Source organism: Papaver somniferum, chromosome 10 (assembly GCF_003573695.1).
Source record: "Papaver somniferum cultivar HN1 chromosome 10, ASM357369v1, whole genome shotgun sequence".
In the NCBI taxonomy this organism is placed as follows: domain Eukaryota; kingdom Viridiplantae; phylum Streptophyta; class Magnoliopsida; order Ranunculales; family Papaveraceae; genus Papaver; species Papaver somniferum.
In genome coordinates, this window is record NC_039367.1 from 106,248,066 (window position 1) to 106,257,088 (window position 9,023).

The 9,023-nt window shown below is 36.5% G+C and overlaps 1 long non-coding RNA gene and 1 other non-coding gene across 7 annotated transcripts; both read left to right on the plus strand.

The window, feature by feature from the left end:
- The first annotated feature begins 2,957 nt into the window (after positions 1-2,957).
- On the plus strand, positions 2,958-8,762 carry LOC113318885. 6 transcript variants are annotated; one of them, XR_003344939.1, is made up of 7 exons: positions 2,958-3,126; positions 3,292-3,361; positions 3,702-3,860; positions 3,964-4,009; positions 4,500-4,966; positions 6,433-7,304; positions 8,080-8,762. It is a non-coding gene; the product is annotated as an uncharacterized LOC113318885 (long non-coding RNA). The 6 variants fall into 6 exon arrangements; XR_003344937.1 differs by having other exon boundaries at positions 3,702-4,668; positions 4,809-4,966; XR_003344938.1 differs by having other exon boundaries at positions 3,702-4,009.
- On the plus strand, positions 4,485-4,564 carry TRNAQ-UUG. The gene is given in 2 exon segments: positions 4,485-4,521; positions 4,529-4,564. It is a non-coding gene; the product is annotated as a tRNA-Gln (tRNA).
- Positions 8,763-9,023: the final 261 nt, after the last annotated feature.

Genomic DNA, 9,023 nt, shown 5'->3' on the forward strand with positions numbered 1-9,023 from the left:
TTAGTTCCACATACAAACTTTAATTTTATGACCACGTTGTTTTTAGGGTTCACACCATTAGATTTGTATATGTTGACTGGAGTAAAAAGTGAGGGTGAAATAGTACAATTTAACCAATTAAAGTGGATATCATAAGGAAGATGGAAATAATTACTCCGCTTGTACTCAAATGATACTGGAGGAAAGCCAGAATCCAGAGACTTACACTCATATGGATTAAGAGTGTCTGGGTTGAAGGCTTTTTTTGAGTTGTTACCATGCCAAGGGGATAAACAGAGCTGAAGATTATCCCAAGCTTGAACAGATTTTTGTATTATGGATGTTAGGCCAAGTTTTTCTTCCCCAATGCTAGCACAGTGTCATTAATTGGTTTTCTGGAATCTTTAGAAGATTTAAGTAAAGCTCCAAATTATGATTGGGGTTCTGCAATTTTAGCTGAGCTCTACATATGTCTCGGTGATTGCTCAATTAAGAAGACAGATAGATTAAATGCATTTTGGGTCGTATTGGAGGTAAAAACTATTTATTAGATTGATCAATGTTATTTTTCAATGGTGAATGTACTAACACATCAACTTTCGTCAATGTTATTTTTCAGTATTGGTGGTATACTTACTTTACGGTCGGCGAACCTGATCTTCACGATAAACGATTAATTTTTCCAGTCGTGTACAAGTACAAAGCTGATAATTGGAATGGCCAGATTAACGATAGTCAAAATGTTGCTTCTATGCAAAGGATGCAACAAGTGTGCATAACTAGTATCAACATTACGCCAGCGCCGTATTTAGTAATTGATGAGTTCAATGAACCAGTGGCACAAGCCATGCTTCAGTTAAGCCTTAAGCGACTTGTGTTTTACAGTCCAGTTAGTGGTCAGGGTATTTGGTACTACAGAGAAAGACATCTTTTTCATCTACAAGGAAGAAAGGTAAAAGCAATCAACCCTTTTCCAACTTCAATTATTTCACATGATGATTGGATATAGTTGATAAATAATGGACAACCTTGGGAAGAAGCTGATGATTTGATCCAAGTACCAGAAAATGACTATGATTACTACAGTTGGTTCCAAAAGGTATGCGTGCTAAATATTGTTGTTCATCCACAAAACTTAGGTAATGTTGACTTTCCAGCAATTGGGAATTTTCCACTTACAGATCTTCCATCCCAACCCCCACCACCGACGGGCGAACCATGTACGTACCCTACCAATCAAATGGGGTCGTCACATATGCCTCCATTATCTTGGGAAGTCCAGACTTTATCACCAAGTGGAGATGTTGTTACAGTTCCACTTACTAGTGAAGGTATGCATATGAGTTATCCATACAATAATGTGGTGGCAACAAAAGAAGAGTATCAGACCGTGTTGAACAATTTTGCGCTTTTTACCAATCAATTCCGCAATTTTCACTTGATTCAGATGCAGGCTTTGAGGGAGAGTATGAGTTGTGAATTGAGTTATGAATTGCCTGAGACACCCTTAGGGTCAAGTTCTCAAATTCCGAGTGAGAGCAATACAAGAAGTCGTGCAAGTGGAAGTCGTGGAGGTCGTAGAAGTTGTCATCACACTCCGATAGAAGAGACTATGGTGGAAGAGACTCAGCTACTACCAACAGCAGCAAACTTGGAGACGGATTTCCATTCTCCTCTTGGTTTCATTCCTCAAGGTCTTGTACTTACTCCTGGTGGTGGACACGTCAATTTGGATGCATTTAGGCAATCCGTAATTTATACCCCAACAAGTTCAGCATTTCACCAATTTCAAGCACCTCCAATGACTCCGGTACCATTTCAAGGTTATGAATCACCTGATGCTACTCAACCACCATCGCTGAGTCCAAATAATGAGTTTTCACAAGATCCGACAGGTTTAGGGGATTATGTATTTGGTGGTAATCGTTAGTTTGAGAGTTTTGTTAGTCGTTAATACGAATCCTGGTTTGTTTAAATCGTTAATGTTATTGCACTTTTGTTTGATAAATAATAATCTCCATTTAAAGTTTTCTACATAACTTAAAATTGAGAACTTAGAATTGATAAGCTAGATTAAATTGGGGCAACACTTTTAAGATTTCATGACAACTTGCATATCGGAACTTTTCTCCGTTGTCACGGAGCCACTTTGCACGACATCTTTGATCAATCTCCAGCAGGGTTTCACCACTTCTCATGTTTCGAGCCTCTTCCCTTATCATACCAATATACTTGTTAACATTCTTGGAAATTATAGAGAACCGAGCGCCAACACCATCGAATTGCGATTGTTGAGGTTCGTTGTTTCTTCTTCTTCAAATTTCATTAAAACGCGTTCCCAAAATGGAACAAGCCGTAATGCGCCATCATGGATTGGATGATTAGTATAGAAAACATAATTCCTGCAGATGCATTCATCTTCTGACGTGCTAAAATTGCGTTGTTGTGCAACTCTCCAACTATTTGCTCTTCTTAATTCATTTTGCACACTAGCTCGAAGTGTAACTCTTTGATTTTCGGCCGCATGTTGCTCTTCTATGGATTGAGCCATAGACATGTTTTGAGCCATTGGAAAATCTAAGAAAATAGGAAGAAGGTGTGAGTTAAAATGGTAGAGGAATGTGGTATTTATAGGGGGGAAAATTTATGGTCGTTGGATCAGATTCTGCTCAGCGGTGTAAACTAGACCGACAGATCTTATAAGAGCTGCTAGCGGTGTAGTAAACACCTAACGGTGTAGACTTGACCGAACGGTCGAGTCTCGACCGCTCGGTAGAAACTTGACCTGACAAGTTGGCCGCTCGGTAGAAACTTGACCTGACAAGCTAAGTAGCAAATTTGCCACTTAGCCAGGCCGGTTTGCCAGTGGGTGCAAAATGGCAAACTTTTTGGTTTTCCACAGCCATAGGAACTGGCCTAAGAAACTAATTACTCATTACAGTGAACCATAAGGGTTTCATATTCAACAAGGAAGAGAAGAAAAACTCAATTCACATCACCATCAAGTGTTCCTCCATTATATTCTTCTACCTGGACTCTTGGGTCTCACCTCAATGCGGTTTATGTTTCCTTTATGTGCTTTGTGTTTGCAGGAAATTTAGGAGGAAAAGTTGAATTTCAAAGAAGATGACAGGAAATAAGAAGAAGGTAAATATGTGGAAACCCTAGAGTTTTTAATTTGTAAGCTCTTTCTTTTGTTTTTTTGCTTCTCTTGTAGGCTGATTGATGGAAATCAAATTGGGTTTAAATTCCTTCGTTTCAGTTCTCTTTTTATGAATTTCTGATAAATGGGCTCTTTGGTTCTTCTTCTAGGAAGCCAGATGGATGATGTCTGTGCTGTGGAATTTGTATAGAGCTTTGGTCATCTGAAGGTGATCTTTAGGTCGGGTATAATTTCAATTATTTAGGGTTACACAGTTTATGAACTGAAAGCTCATCTTGCAAACGTAGTTATTGAATTAGTAAATTGAAAGTTGATTTCGTTTGGTTTATTCTTCTCACTCTAGAAACTTTAGTCAGAAAAGTTTGGGTAAGCTTTCTATTGGTATGAACCTGTATAATGTAGGATCTTACTAGGCTTCCATAACGAGCAAATCGGTTCATGTTTTAGCAAATTTTTGTGACACACTTCTTCAACTTGAACCGAAATTTGCAACTGAAATTGGAAACAAAGTTGATATATTAGTATGAATAACTGATTTGGGTTTTTTATTTCTTTGCAGGAGCATCAAGTTCCTTCTCAGGGAATTTCAAATTTGAACCTAACAAATTGGCCTTAATTATTCTCCATTTATCGTTACTTATGTGCTCAATGGTTGAAGCAGGTGAAGCAATCCAATATCAAGCTGCCGTTACAGTGGAGATATCTCAATCGGAAGATGGTATTCAACCATGGATTAATCCCTGGGAGGCTTGGTAGCATATTTTTTGCATTTCCTTCGTCGTTGACGCTATCTTACCAAAATTATACTCTATTATATGCAGGTAATTTTATATCTTCGAGAAGAAAAATTATCTTTCAATAGCCAAGGTATGCCAAATTGCTTTAAGTACGGTTGATTGGTATAGTTAACTCTAGATTTATGAACAAATGACTTTTCCTTTGCATCTCTTAGATATGAGAATCCCGTTCTCCTTAAATACTTACTTTTTGTATTAAATATGTTCAACTTCCTAGACCATCCAGAAAGCTATATCATTTCCATAGTTGTAATGGATCGAAATTCCAATGATGGTATGATTGTGTTGTCTATTAACACGATTTTGATGCAGATAGTGAACGCAGAACTAATTTTTCTAAATGAAATTGCCAAGTGTTCGGTTCCTTTGGTTGTTGGATAAGTTTATTGTGATGCTAGACTGATTTTCTAATGTTGAATATTTAAGTCATAATGAATTCAATTTTTGTTCCGTGAAGATACTACAATATAGTAACCCAATATGATATACGATTATGAATCTCATCGCTCTACCAGAGCTCATTCAATTTCCATGTATTACTATTTGCCATCTTAGCTCAGCTGGAAGATCGCATGGGTTTGAACTTTGTACCATGTGGTCGTGGGTTCGATTCCAACAGATGGCGGAGAGACCCTATAATTGTACGCACTTTAGGGTGCAGCTACTCTAACATGGTTCTTCCTGCGGTACCAAATCTTATTACTTATCACATTCATCACATCCACTGAGGTTGTTCATTATTTATGGTAGTTTTATTTCTTTTATCAGGCCTCTTATACTTCTTATATTGAAGTGGAGTTCTTATCCAATTAAGCCGTCTTGGATTGTTTTCAGAGGTACTCAACGTTTAATTTTTTTTTCCTTTACAGGTAAAAATTTCACTGGTGGGTTCTCAGAGACCGTGGGCATGGGTGGCCATGGTCACGAGGAACCTAACAACTAGCAGAAATTTTGCATGTTCTATGTCTAGTAGCTGAACATTACTTTTTTTGGTATTTTTTGCCGGGTCTTCAGGATATAACCGAGTGTAAGCTTCTACTAAACTGTTTCTGCAATAAGTGAATGATTAACCTTACCTGGGAATTAAGATTCATGCATGGACATAGTGTGTTGTGGTGGTCATAGGTAGTAATTTTCATAATTCCAGTTAGGAGAACTTTACTCACAGGTACCATCTGTTTCTATGTTAAGTCTACATGTATCTAGCCTATGCTGCTTTCAGGTATTTGGTTGTTTGTTGATAAGAGCTTTTAGTTAATGGTAATTGTTGTGTATATATGTTTCATATATATAATACTGCACATGACAAAACTTCCATTCAAAATTGACGCGGTAGTCTCTTGGTTGGGGATTTTTAAAAACAATTCAAATATTTAGCCTGACTTAATATTAAGATTGATATTGTAGTTTCCCGTCAAAACTTACAGCGACTAAACAACCCTAGCTCCACTCAACTGCTTGCATGAAATATGATATTGGGTGATGTTTAAGGCGCTGAAGTTTATTTTAGTAGTGCAAAACACAGATTCAGTGAGATAAATATCCATGAGATACATAAAAATCACAGGTTTAGGGATAGTGAGCTGATTGTCCATGCCAGTACGTAAAAGTCACAGGCTCAATGATCTCAAGTGTCGTCATCTTTTTATATTTACTAATGTGTTTCATGTTCACTGATGGTTAAGTGTTACATTTTGGTTCAAATCCTCTTGGAACATATTGATTTCTTGGACTTCTATTTTAAGGATTTTCAAGGGTTTTATGCTTTTTTGTCTCTGTGGGTTTTACATTGTTTTGATTTGTTTGGTTTCTAAAACAGTGAAGTGGGTCTGAAAACTTATAATGTTTGAAGGGATTTTTGAAATTTTTAGGTTTGTTTTAATTTTTTAGGTTTTAATTTCTGAATCATATACAAATTCTTATATCTCGACTATAAGATAGTTTGTTCAGATTCTAAAATGCAACAAAATAAGCATTATGTTGCATAACCATTAGGTAAAATGATCCTCCTCAGTAAGCTAAGCACCTTAGGAGCAGTGTATTAACTGATACTTTATCCATATCAATGATCCATTGTTACATATGTACAACAGACAAGGAAGTGAGTCGACACAGCTCATTAGTGTCTTCATTCCAAAATGAGTCTTATATGGCATATCCATTAGGTATAATAATCCTCTTCAGTAAGTTGAGCATCTTAGGATCAAAGTAATGGTCTCTCATTGTTACCATGTAACAAGAATAGACTATGGGGTAGTGAAATTATACTTGATACTTTTATATGTTTTTAGCTAGCACCTGATACGGATACCTTAGTTAAGCCATGTGTAAGTTCTTTTGTACATTTCAAGCAAACTTGAATAGCTGTAATGTTCAATATCACTGTAAACTATAACATGTTTACATTTGAAGAGGATGCTGGCGTAATTTTTTGCATATGAAAGAGATGTTATGAGGAACCCTTCTTGACCTGTTCTTATTTTTGTTGTTTAGGCTGTATTTCGTAAGGTTGTTGCTTGCTTTCACACCAATTGGTAAATCCTTGCAAGAGTAGAGCAGTGAGTATGACAGACATCAATCCATATTTATTATTGTAATTGTACGTTGTTTTGATGCTATGAAAATTCTACAGTATAATAACCCGAAATACATGATCATGAATCTGATCGCTTTGTCATTCCTCATGTGTCGCCAGTCCCACTAGCCATCTTAAGCTCATTCGGAAGAGCGCATGGGTTTGAACCATGTGGTCATGGGTTCGACTCCCACTGATAGTGGTGGTCCCTATGGTTATACATATTTTTGTGCAGCTAAGCTTACTTGGTTCTTTGTGCGTTACCAATACTTATTATTTATCACCCTTCTACTGAAGTGGACTTCAGTGGAAATTAATATGTTTACAGATAGCTAGCTGAGGTAGTTTATCGTCTCTGCAGATCCAGCTGTGGTAGCCTTATTCCTTCTCATCAGACCCCATATACTTTATTTACATGGTTATAAATTGTTCATTTTATTTATCAAGTTCCACGGGTGCTTCATTACACGTCTAAGGTTTGGATTGAGGCATTTTGGATTGTTTCTAGATGTACTCAAAATGCTAATATTTTTTCCCTCACAGGTAGAAATGTCAACGGTGGGTGTGGGTTCTCAGAGACAGGTGGACAGGGTCATCAGAAACCTACAAGCAGCAGAATATGCTTTAAAGCTAACATCCCTTTTCTTGGTAGTTTTTGCAGGGTGTTGAGTGTATAACTGAGTGTAAGTTTCTTGAACTGTGTGCCAATTGCCACTTATAATGTCTCTCGCAAGTGGGACGTGCCGCAACTTATAGAATCAATGTTGAGTTATGGAGCGGGGGTGTACAGGTATGCAAGTACTCCCTTTTTCAAAATAATAGGCAGGTTTGTGTGTAAACTATTATTTTGAAACGGAGGTAGTAAGGTATTAGCAGACTTGCCTACTCTTAGAAAGTTAAGTTTGGTGCGCTCTAACAGAACATACATGAATTTATTCTCTAGCAATAAATAATCCTTGGTTTCCTTAAACACATTATGCTTTCTAGTCTTTATTTCATCGATCGCTAACAATAAATTTAACCTACCTGTTAGCGATAAAGGCATTTTATACCAATTTTAGTGAACCACATATATGATTACCTATTTCTTAATCGATCACTAGCCTTAAAGTTGATCTACCTATTTCTTAGTCTAAAAACTACACCTCATTGGTTATTTTCATCAGACCTGTGTTTAGTTTCCTAAGGAACTACTACACGTAAAACTGGCAATTTCTAGGTGAAACTAAAAGTTTGCACGTAATTTACTTATCTAAGGTTCTATCGGTATTCTAGAGGTCTTTATATGTATGTATTTTTCCAGAATTTGTACTGCCTCGCCACAACCATGGTACCAAACCTAAAATGCAAAAAGATTATTCAAGGAAATTTGTTTAGAGACTATCCATGAGTAGCAGATGTCCATGTAGTTTTTGCAGCTTAGTTTTTAAATCTATCAGTGGTGTATACGTCATGGAAATTTAACCTACATATGGTGCATTTTCCTAGATAATTAATGTCTTTTGTGAGAAGGATTTAGCTATGGACACTCCTACTAATAGTCGTGCCTTGAATTACATGTTCAGGTAAGTTAGCAAAGGAACATGGGAACAGTCTTGGTTATCTGATCAAAGCCTGAGAAACAGATTTACTTGAGCAATGATACAGTGGAACAGAAAGCGCCCGAGGTAATTACCAATATTGATGTCTGAGCATACGATGGCAGATTTCTACGAAGAAGATAGAAAAAGGAAGAAGATAAAGCGAAGCAGTACAAGTTTGGATATCGATAGAAAAAGGAAAAGATAGAGGAAAACACGTACAAGCTTGGATTTGGAGTGATACCATTCTTGGAGAAAGCTAAGATATTAATTGATGAAATGTTTTTGGAGGAACTTGAAATAATAGTTGAGCAAAATCGTACTTCTGTATAGAAAGAATATGGGGATGGTTTCGTTCTTACTAAAAGACGGTAGAAGATTGGGATGGTTTAGATCTTACGAAAAGATGTTAGAAGAAGAAGATGCTGCTAAGAAGGTGAAAGGAAGAAATTTTTATTGATACGGTCATGACTCTACTGATTTTTCCCCGTAGGAAATATTAGTAATGAAATGACTGTCTTTTTCCTGGGTGTTATTCTTTAACTATTTTCTGTTTTTATTTTGGATGTACTTGATGCTGGTTCTTTGTCCTTTTCATTGGTGGTTCTTAACTTTATTACTATGTTTTTTATTGGTTTGATTTGTTAGTTCTTTCAATTATGTTTTGTCAAACATATGTGATTATATTTACATATATGAGTTTGATAGACTGTGAGGAATTAGAATCCATATAGGAGTTGAAAGAGTAAAATAGCTACGTAAACCGATTTTGGTTGTTCAAAGATTTATAAAACTATTGAAATAAACAGAACTAGTGACAAAACCCCTAGGTGAACAAATTAGTGATAAGAAAAAACCGGTCATATTATTTCTACCAAATAAAAACCGTTTCAAATAAAACTGGGACAAAAATTCCAAGCCAAATAATA